The sequence below is a fragment of the Aedes aegypti genome, chromosome 1 (assembly GCF_002204515.2).
Source record: "Aedes aegypti strain LVP_AGWG chromosome 1, AaegL5.0 Primary Assembly, whole genome shotgun sequence".
Classification (NCBI taxonomy): Eukaryota; Metazoa; Arthropoda; class Insecta; order Diptera; family Culicidae; genus Aedes; species Aedes aegypti.
The window spans coordinates 235,755,013-235,764,038 of record NC_035107.1 but is presented as its reverse complement, the minus strand read 5'-3'; the positions used below and the strand labels follow the sequence as shown (position 1 = coordinate 235,764,038).

Genomic DNA, 9,026 nt, shown 5'->3' with positions numbered 1-9,026 from the left:
CATCCTTTTTGTAACATCTTTAATAATTCCACCAAAAACTTCTCCAGGGTTTTCCTACAAAATTGTCCTTCAGGATTTTCTTGAAATTTTAAATTATAACTGAGCAATTCTCGCTCACTATTTTAACTAATTTTAATTTAATTTTGGAGTATGGAATTTCCTTCGAAAATTCCTTTGAAATTGATATAGAAATTTCCTTTGAAATTAATTTAGGAATTTCCTTTGAAATTTCGTCCGGAATTTCCTTTGAAATTTCGTCCGGAATTTCCTTCGGATTTAACTTTGGATTATCCATCGGGATTTCTTGGAATTACCTTTGGAATTTCCTATGCATTTCCCCAAAAATTTTCTTCGGAATTTTCTTTGAAATACTTTTTGGAGTTGGGTCCTAAAATTTTTAAATGAAATTTTGTTATTATTTAATAACACGAAAGAGCATGTTACTGCAACTACTTGAGCAATTTTTCCCGCTCAAATAACGGTTGTATCATGTTTAAACTTAAATTTAAAAATTGGGTCCATAAATGAACCTTGACACTTTTGATCATGTTTGACGTTCGCTTAGTCGACAAAAACACCACAAGGGTTTTAGTTTTAACACTGGGGTTGTTCCTATTTGGCATTTCGGAAGGGACACGGAAAACAAAATATACCCATAATTTGAGTTTAAGCCAAGCGGTGTGAAAAAATCTAAAAAAATGTTTTTTGGACTTAACCCAACGGAAACATTTGAAAAATGAGTAAACATGTGTTTTTAACCTAAACTTAAGCGTTTGGCACTAAAATTGGGACAGGGCTTTAGGACCCTATTCCTTTCGAATTTTCTTTGGAATTTCCTTCGAAATTTGATTTGATAGTTACTTCGGAATTCCCTTGGAATTCTAGCTTTAGAATTTCCTTCGAAATTACTTTTGGATTTTCTTCGGAATTTCCTGTAGAAATTTCATTGAAATTTCCTTTGGGCTCGTTTAGGAATTTTCTTTGAAGCTTCCCCCTGAATTTCTTTTTGAATTTCCTTTGGACATTCCTTCTGAAATTTCCTCTGAAATTTCTTTTAGAATTTCCTCCGGAATTTCCCTTGCAATTCATATAGGAAATTATTTGAAATTTAGTTCGGAAATTCTTTGAAATTTCATTCGGTACTTTCTTTAGAATTTCCTTAGAATTACATTCAGAATTTTTTGGAATTACTTTCTGAATGTCTTGGAATAACCTTCAGAATTGCTTTGGTATTCACTTCGATTTTTCTTTTGGAATTCCCTTCAGAATTGCCTTTAGGATTTTGTTCAGAAATTCTTTAAGAATTTCCATTGAAATTTTCTATGAAATATCCTTAGGAATTTCCTTTACATATTTTTTAAAATTTCCTTCGGAATTCTTTTCAAAATTTCCCTTGAAAGTTTTTTTTTAATTTCCATCCGGAGTTTCCTCTAAAATTTCCTTCAGAATTTACTTTCAAATTGCTTCGAAATTTCGCACTGCAATTCGTTTAGAATTTCGTTTGGATTTTTCTGCGGAATTTCCTTATGTCAAATTTCCTTCGGATTTTTCTTCGGAATTTCCTTTGAGGATTTCTTTTGAATTTTCTTTCGGAATTTCTTGTTTTGAAGGACTTCTTTTGGAATTTCTTTTGAAATTTTTTTCGAATTTTTTTTTTTGAATTTCTTCATAATTTCCTTCGAAATTCCTTTCGGAATTTCTTCCGAATTTCCTTCGATAAATTCTTTGATAGTAACTTCCTTTGGAATTCTCTTCAGAATTGCCTTCCGAATTCCTTTTGAATTTTATTCGGAATTTCCTTTAGAATTTCCATTTAAAAAGACACTGACACGTTAATGCTTCCAGTGAACGATTTGCCCTTTGAAGAAAGCACCACACTAGAAAACGAACTTGCATGCAACGCGCAGTGGCACAGTCGAAATACGTTCGTGACGAAAAGCTTTCCAGACTGAAGCGGGAATCGAACTCACACATGATGCGGCTTAATGCTTGGTAACACTAACCGCACGGCCACGAAACCCACAAATTCCCTTTGGAATTTCCATAGAAATTTCCTTTGAAATTTCCCTCTGAATTTCTTTTTAAATTTCCTTTGGATTTTCCTTCTGGAATTTCCTTTGAAATTAACACAGGAATTTCCTTTGAAATTTCCTTACGAATAATCTTCGGAATTTTCTTTAGTTATTTTCTTCGGAATTTGATTGAAAACCGTCCTTTTTGGAAGTTCCTTTGGAATTTCCTTTGAAATTAACACAGGAATTTCCTTTAAAATTTTGTTTTGAAATTCGTTTGGAATTTAGTTCGGAATTTTCTTTGGATACTCCTTCGGATTTATCTTCGGAATTTCCTTTGGCGATTTCTTTTAGAATTCCCTTGAGGATTTCCTTAGGAATTTCCTTAGAAATTTTCTTTGTAATTTCCATCGAAGTTTCCTTTTGAAAATTTCTTTTAAAATTTACTCTAGAAATTTTAATTATTTCGGAACTTCGTTTGTAATTTTTTTTTTGAATTTCCATTGAAATTTCTTTTGAAAGTTCCTCCAGAGAGTTCATTAAGGAAGTTCCTTGAAATTCAGGAATTTTACTGGAATTCCTTTGGATTTTTTTCGGGATATCCACTCATTGCACTCTACTTGAAGTTCCTCCACAATTTTGTCTGGATGTTCCAGGTAGATGCTTAGGATTTTCACCAGATATTTCTTCATGGGTTCTTCCGTAAATGGTTTCATGAATTACTCTAAGGATTCCTGTCAACTTTTCTTCAGAAATCCCTCCGCCATTCTTCAAGGAATTTCTACAGAAATTGTGCCAGAAAATTCTTTAAAAATACCTTAGAAATTCCTCCAAAAATCCACCAAGTTTTGCTCCGCAAATACTCCTTCAGGATTTCCACAGACGTAATTCCTTCAAGAAAGTCTCCTAGAGTTTCGCTGTGATTTTTTTTTTCAATTGTTCTTTTTGGAATTTCTCCAGAAGGAAACTCCTGGATGAAACCCTACACGGTGGTTTGCGAATACCCTTTAATGGGTAAAAATTCACCCATTTCCGCTAGAAGTGCCTCTCCACATTTAATGAGTAAACACGGTTTACTCATTAACGGGTAAACGCAGTTTATGTCAAAGGATGGGTATTTTTTTACCCATCTCGTAAATCACGCTCACGGCAAAAAAGGGTGATTAGAGCATTTTCTGAAAAAAATCCAAAAAAATTTTCGAAGGAAGTTCTTTCGCGAAACTCAAAATGAAATTTCTAATCGAATTCCGGAAAAAAAATCTAATGAAAATTCCAAAGGCAAATTCAAAGAAAATTCCGAAGGAAGTCATGGGAATTCCAATGGTAATTGCAAAGGAGTTCCTAATCACGAAGAAATTCAATCGAAATGCCGAAGGAAATTCCCAAGGATATTACAAAAGAAATTCCACAGGACGTTCTAAAGGAAAGAGAAATTTCAAAGGGAGGAAACTTTAATGTAAATTCTGAAAGAAGTTCCAAAGAAATTCAGAAGAAAATTCCAAAGGAATTTCCTATGGAAATGGCGAAGTAAAATACAGAAGAAATTCTGAGGAATATTCCAAAAGAAACTCCGAGTAAAATTTCAAAGTAAATGCCGAAGAAGTGAAAGAAGTTCCCAAAGAATTTCGGATGAATATGCCAAAGCAAAATCCAGAGGAAATTCCGAACAAAATTCCAGAAGAAATTCCGAAGGATGTTTCAAAGAAAATTCCGATAGTAATGCCAAAGAAGAATCCAAAGAAAATTCCAAAGATAAATCCGAAGAAAATTCCTATGGAAATTCTCACAGAATTTCGATGGAAATGCCGAAGGAAATTCCAAAAGAAATTTCAAAGAAAAAACCAAAGAATTAAATTTAGAAGGGAACTCCAAAGGAAATTCCGACGGAAGTGCCAAAGGAAATTTCAAAGAAAATTCTAAAGGAAATTCAGAAGAAGGCATACGAAGTTCCAGAGAAAATTTCAAAAGAAACTCAAATGGAAATTTCGAAAAAAAATGAAACGAATAGTCCGAATGCAAAGGAAATTCCAATGGAAATGTCAAAGAAAATCCAAAGGAAATCCCAAAGGAGATTTTAAAGAAATGTCCGAAAAAAATTTACAAAAAATCCATAGGGAATTCCAAATTTCACAGACAAAAGAAATTCCGAAAGAACATCTGAAAGAAATTCGGAATGAAATTACGATGGAAATGCCGAAGTAAATTCCGAAAGAAATCCCTTATAAAATTTCGAAGGCATGCCAAAGAAAATTCCAAAAAATAAATCTACCAGGAATTCCAAATTCTGATGAAAACTACAAAGAATATTTCAGAGGAAAAATAAATTCCGAAGGAAATTCCAAAGGAAAATCCGAAGAAAATTCCTAATTCAACAAAAAATTCAAAGGAAATTACGGTGGAAATGCTGAAGAAAAGTACGAAAGGAAATTCCAAAAGCATTTCCGAAAAAAAAATCTACAGTAAATTCCAAGTTCTGAAGGAAACTACGAAGAAAATTTTAAAGAAAATCCTGAAGGAAATTCCAAAGAAAATTCTGAAGGAAATTCAAATCAAACTTCAGAAGGAAATTTCAAAGAAAATTCTTAAGCAAATGCCGAAGAAAGTTCCAAAGGATATTCCGAATGGAAATCCAAATGACATTCTGAAATTAATTCCACAGGGAATACCAAAATGTGTTAAGGAAACTCCGAAAGAAACTCCACAGGGAACTCCGAAGGAAATTACAAAGGAAGCCACATTTCCGAAGAAACATACCGAACGAACTTTACAAAGGAACTTCCTGGAGGAATTTCCTTTAGGAGTATTCGGAGAAATCTCATAGATACACAATCAGAAGGAATTGCTGGAGAAACTGCAAACTGAACTTCTGGAGCAACTTCCTGATGGAACCACCAGTACGTACTTTTCCGATGAACATCTGGAATTGAAGGATTTTAGAAAAAAAAATCTTCCTAGAGAGCCGGATACTATTCTTGGCACTTTTGATTCACTTCGGCAGTGGGGTTTTTTGAAAGCTAAAGATCTCATATTTAGTCACAATACGCGTAGTACTGAAGCGCTTCTTTTAGCAAAGTTGCAGAAAATTTGGCCGATAAAACCCCCCCATGCAAAAGTGAATCATGGAAGTGCCCACGTGGTTCTGCACCCTATAGGATTCCGGAACTGTAAGATTGTGGCAAAGAGATAGTAAACAATGGCATTTAGTAATAATAAGAAGACATAAAATCATAATATCAGCTATCAAACAATATCACCATAATGTCCACACGCAAACAAATTTTGTTGTATAATCTACCGAATTCATGGTAGAATTAAGAACTGCACCAACGATTTTCAACCGACTACAAAAATCTGTTAACTTAACTATAATCTGGTACAAATCACTGAGCAGTGCAGTAAATGTGACGATATCCATAGTAGTACCCACTACAAAGCATTGTATTTCAATCCATGACACCCACCGTACAACACAGTGTGGTCAAAAGTACAATGCCAAACTGGTCAAATCTTAAATGTTTCTGGTTATAAATACTGCAACTGTGGTTAAATAAACCGAAGATATTTTCTTGTGTAGTGATGTTGACTATGTTTTGGTAGAGTTAACAGAATGTTGTAGTCGGTTGAAAATCGTTGGTGCAGTTTTTAATTTTACCATGGATTCAGTAGTTCCTACAATAAAATTCATTTCAGTGCAGTGTGAATGGGTTTCGTGATACAGTTGTATCATGATACAACTCCGTAGTCTGAACAAGGCATTATTTTAACAACGCAATTAAGACAGACCCTTAACGTTAAGTTCAAATGTCCACTCCATTCCACGCATCACCCCTCACGGATCGCGCACAAAACATCACAAAGCATCATTCTGCTGCGCAGAGGGATCATTCATCGTTCGAAGCTGCGTGCGCCGCCATATTTGTTTACTTCGGCTGCCGCATCAGTACTGCGCGCGGCGCCCCTAGCGCCCACTAGCCGCACCGATCGAGCAATTTCAAGGTGGTGATCTTTGTTGTGTCAAACACGGCTCTTCGCTCGGTATCGTTGATATCTCAAAATCGCGTTCGATTGTTTTTGCGACAAAATCGCGTGAAAAGTGCTACAATTTTGCTCGAAATATATCACATTGTGCAGTGGAAAGCCGATGCTTCAGTTTTCGACAGTTTTCCAGTTCTATCGGTGGATTACTAATCGATAAAAGGTGAAAACATATTTGCCAATTTGGGCGACAGCCAAGGATCGCAATCGTTTTTCTTCTTGTCCGTGTAAAGTGTCTCTTTTCGGGGTTTCTCTTTCGTAGAGCGTTCGTGGTTGGTTACTCTTTTCTCCGGTTTCGCTCTCTCGCTGTGCTGGAACGTGGATTGGTGGATTGCTTGGATCGCGGTGCAGTGTGCGTCCTTCTTGTGCTCTGTATCGTCGAACGAATCGCAGTGAAAAGAGGTGACACGGAAAAGTAGGTAAACAGTGTGTGAAAAAGTGTACCCGTGAATGACGCGAGTGTGTAGGGGAAAGAATGAGGGAAATGGCAAAGGCGAAATAAATGGTTTAAATCAAAATACCGTCACTCGCAGGAAGATCATTATTAAATACCAGCGCACAAAGTGCATTTCTGTCCGGTTAATGGTTTGTGGTGAAAATTTGCACTAAAAGTGGAAAATTAATGTGAAAAGCCATTTGTTTACCTTAACGAGTTCGCCTGTGCAAAGCATATGAAGAAGTGCGTAAAACGCCGAAAAAATAATCGAGATCATTGAAGAGAGTGTTTCCCCCCAAAAGTGAAGAAAACAAAAGAAAAAGGTTTTTCCCATTGGCGAAAACGAAGGCAGAAGAAGCACGACAGCAAAACAAAAACGAGCCCACTTACTTCGAATTTCGGCTAGTTGGGAGGAAATCTTGGTGGAAGAGAAGCCAAGCGAAGAAGGAAGAGAAAAAAGAGAGGTGAAATTGTGTTTGTGTGCTAATTGGTGTGTTAGTGTGCTGCCTGTTGGTTCAGACACCGGTTATGGTTCAGTGATTTGCAAACGGTTGCTTTTCTGTTGGAAGCAAAAATACGTTGTGACCTCAGACCGGAGCTCGCACGAGAAGTTATTCAGGAGGGGACACAAAGCAGTGAACCTGGATGTTGGAAGAGTATCAAGCTTTGGAATAGGCGGAATACGTTAAAGTTAGAGAAATTTGCAAGGCATTTTAACAAAGTTAAATGTAAAATAAGACTGAAAGTTTCATGTAAAATGCAACGTACTTCAGTCAACACTCCCTTACTCAATATTTAATTAAGTAACCTTTTCAATTATGTTAATTTATCGTTTCTTTTAGTCATTTTGTTTGGGATTATTAAGTAATTCTGTTAGTTTTGACTTCAATATGTATTTTCCTCAAAGTTTCCTTCACTTGATAAAAAGTGCAAACTAACCAAGAAACTAACAAGTTATCGTAGGAATAAAAAACAAATTACAAACTTTCAAACTGCAAATAATCAAAGCGATCATCTAGCCCGAAAAATGTCATGATACAGAACACATTTTTATCCTGATTTAATAATTAATGTTCTTACGTAAGTAGAATTCTTCGGGATTCGAGTAGAATCCCCTCCGGGATTCGAGTAGAATCCCCTCCGGGATTCGAGTAGAATCCCCTCCGGGATTCGAGTAAAATCCCCTCCGGGATTCGAGTAGAATCCCCTCCGGGACTCGACGAGAATCCCCTCCGGGATCCGACGAGAATCCGCTCCGGGATTCGACGAGAATCCGCTCCGGGATTCGACGAGAATCCGCTCCGGGATTCGACGAGAATCCGCTCCGGGATTCGACGAGAATCCGCTCCGGGATTCGACGAGAATCCGCTCCGGGATTCGACGAGAATCCGCTCCGGGATTCGACGTGAATCCGCTCCGGGATTCGACGAGAATCCGCTCCGGGATTCGACGAGAATCCCCTCCGGGATTCGATAACAATCCCCTTCCGGGATTCGATAACAATCCCCTTCCGGGATCCGACGAGAATCCGCTCCGGGATTCGACGAGAATACGCTCCGGGATTCGACGAGAATCCGCTCCGGGATTCGACGAGAATCCGCTCCGGGATTCGACGAGAATCCCCTCCAGGATTCGACGAGAATCCCCTCCGGGATCCGACGAGAATCTGCTCCGGGATTCGACGAGAATCCGCTCCGGGATTCGACGAGAATCCGCTCCGGGATTCGACGAGAATCCCCTCCGGAATTCGACGAGAATCCCCCTGTGTGATTCGAGTAGAACTGCAATTACAATTGCGATGTGCCGCACTTTAGCCACACCCTAACATTCCTCGTCTTCTGACCCCAACCGGATTCATCCACTAGAACCCGTTTCATTGAACAGAGAATCAGAGCGTTGTCTACGATAGTCGCATTCGGTTTCTCCTGCTTGGTGCTCATCGTTGTTGGACCGAATCTAATTACGAGCACTCTCTGGTGAATCGAGTCGCAGTAGCAGCAGGAACAGACACAGCAAAGACATTCAAGTTCTCTGCGATCTTCGCGATTGCAGGGCTGGTTGCAGGTTTATTTTTAAAGACCTGGGCATTGATGTGATGTAGAGCCTATCATTTAATCTCACATGCAGATGATGTTTTCATTGAAAAAAAAAAGTTATCTCTAGGGGACTTTGAAGTTCCTTGAAATTTTGTTTTAATAAAAAATTGAAGAAATCTTCGGAATAATAAGTCGCTACCAGCCCTGCGATTGTCGTCGCAGTCTCGTTAACCTCTGATCGGGCATATGCAACAGGAAGCAATTTTGCGCGATCTCATTCATTTATTTAATCCATTGTGAGATTGCGAGCTGTGCTACGAGGGAGCAGGTCAAGGAAAACTCCGCCAAGTCTAAAAGAGACACGCTGTCTGTCTCCGTCCAAATCGACTTCAGTTCGGTGCTTTACCAGGTCACAGCTGGAACTAATTGAGATGAAGTCATTGCCTTTTTGCTAGAGAGGTGTTAATTTTCAACGGAAGGTTATAATTTCTCTTGCGAAATGTTCGT

At 38.0% G+C, this 9,026-nt stretch overlaps 1 protein-coding gene across 3 annotated transcripts in view; it reads left to right on the top strand.

Annotated features, from left to right (window-relative positions):
• The first annotated feature begins 6,018 nt into the window (after positions 1–6,018).
• The window catches only part of LOC5564681 (afadin), a 331,635-nt gene continuing 328,627 nt past the window's right edge, over positions 6,019–9,026 (top strand). For 2 of the 3 annotated variants that reach the window (XM_021837293.1, XM_021837291.1), the window contains exon 1: positions 6,019–6,210. The gene's annotated coding sequence lies outside the window, so the exon portion shown is untranslated. Of the gene's footprint in view, positions 6,211–6,309; positions 7,174–9,026 lie in introns of all 3 variants that reach the window. The other variant, XM_021837290.1, reaches the window with a different exon arrangement.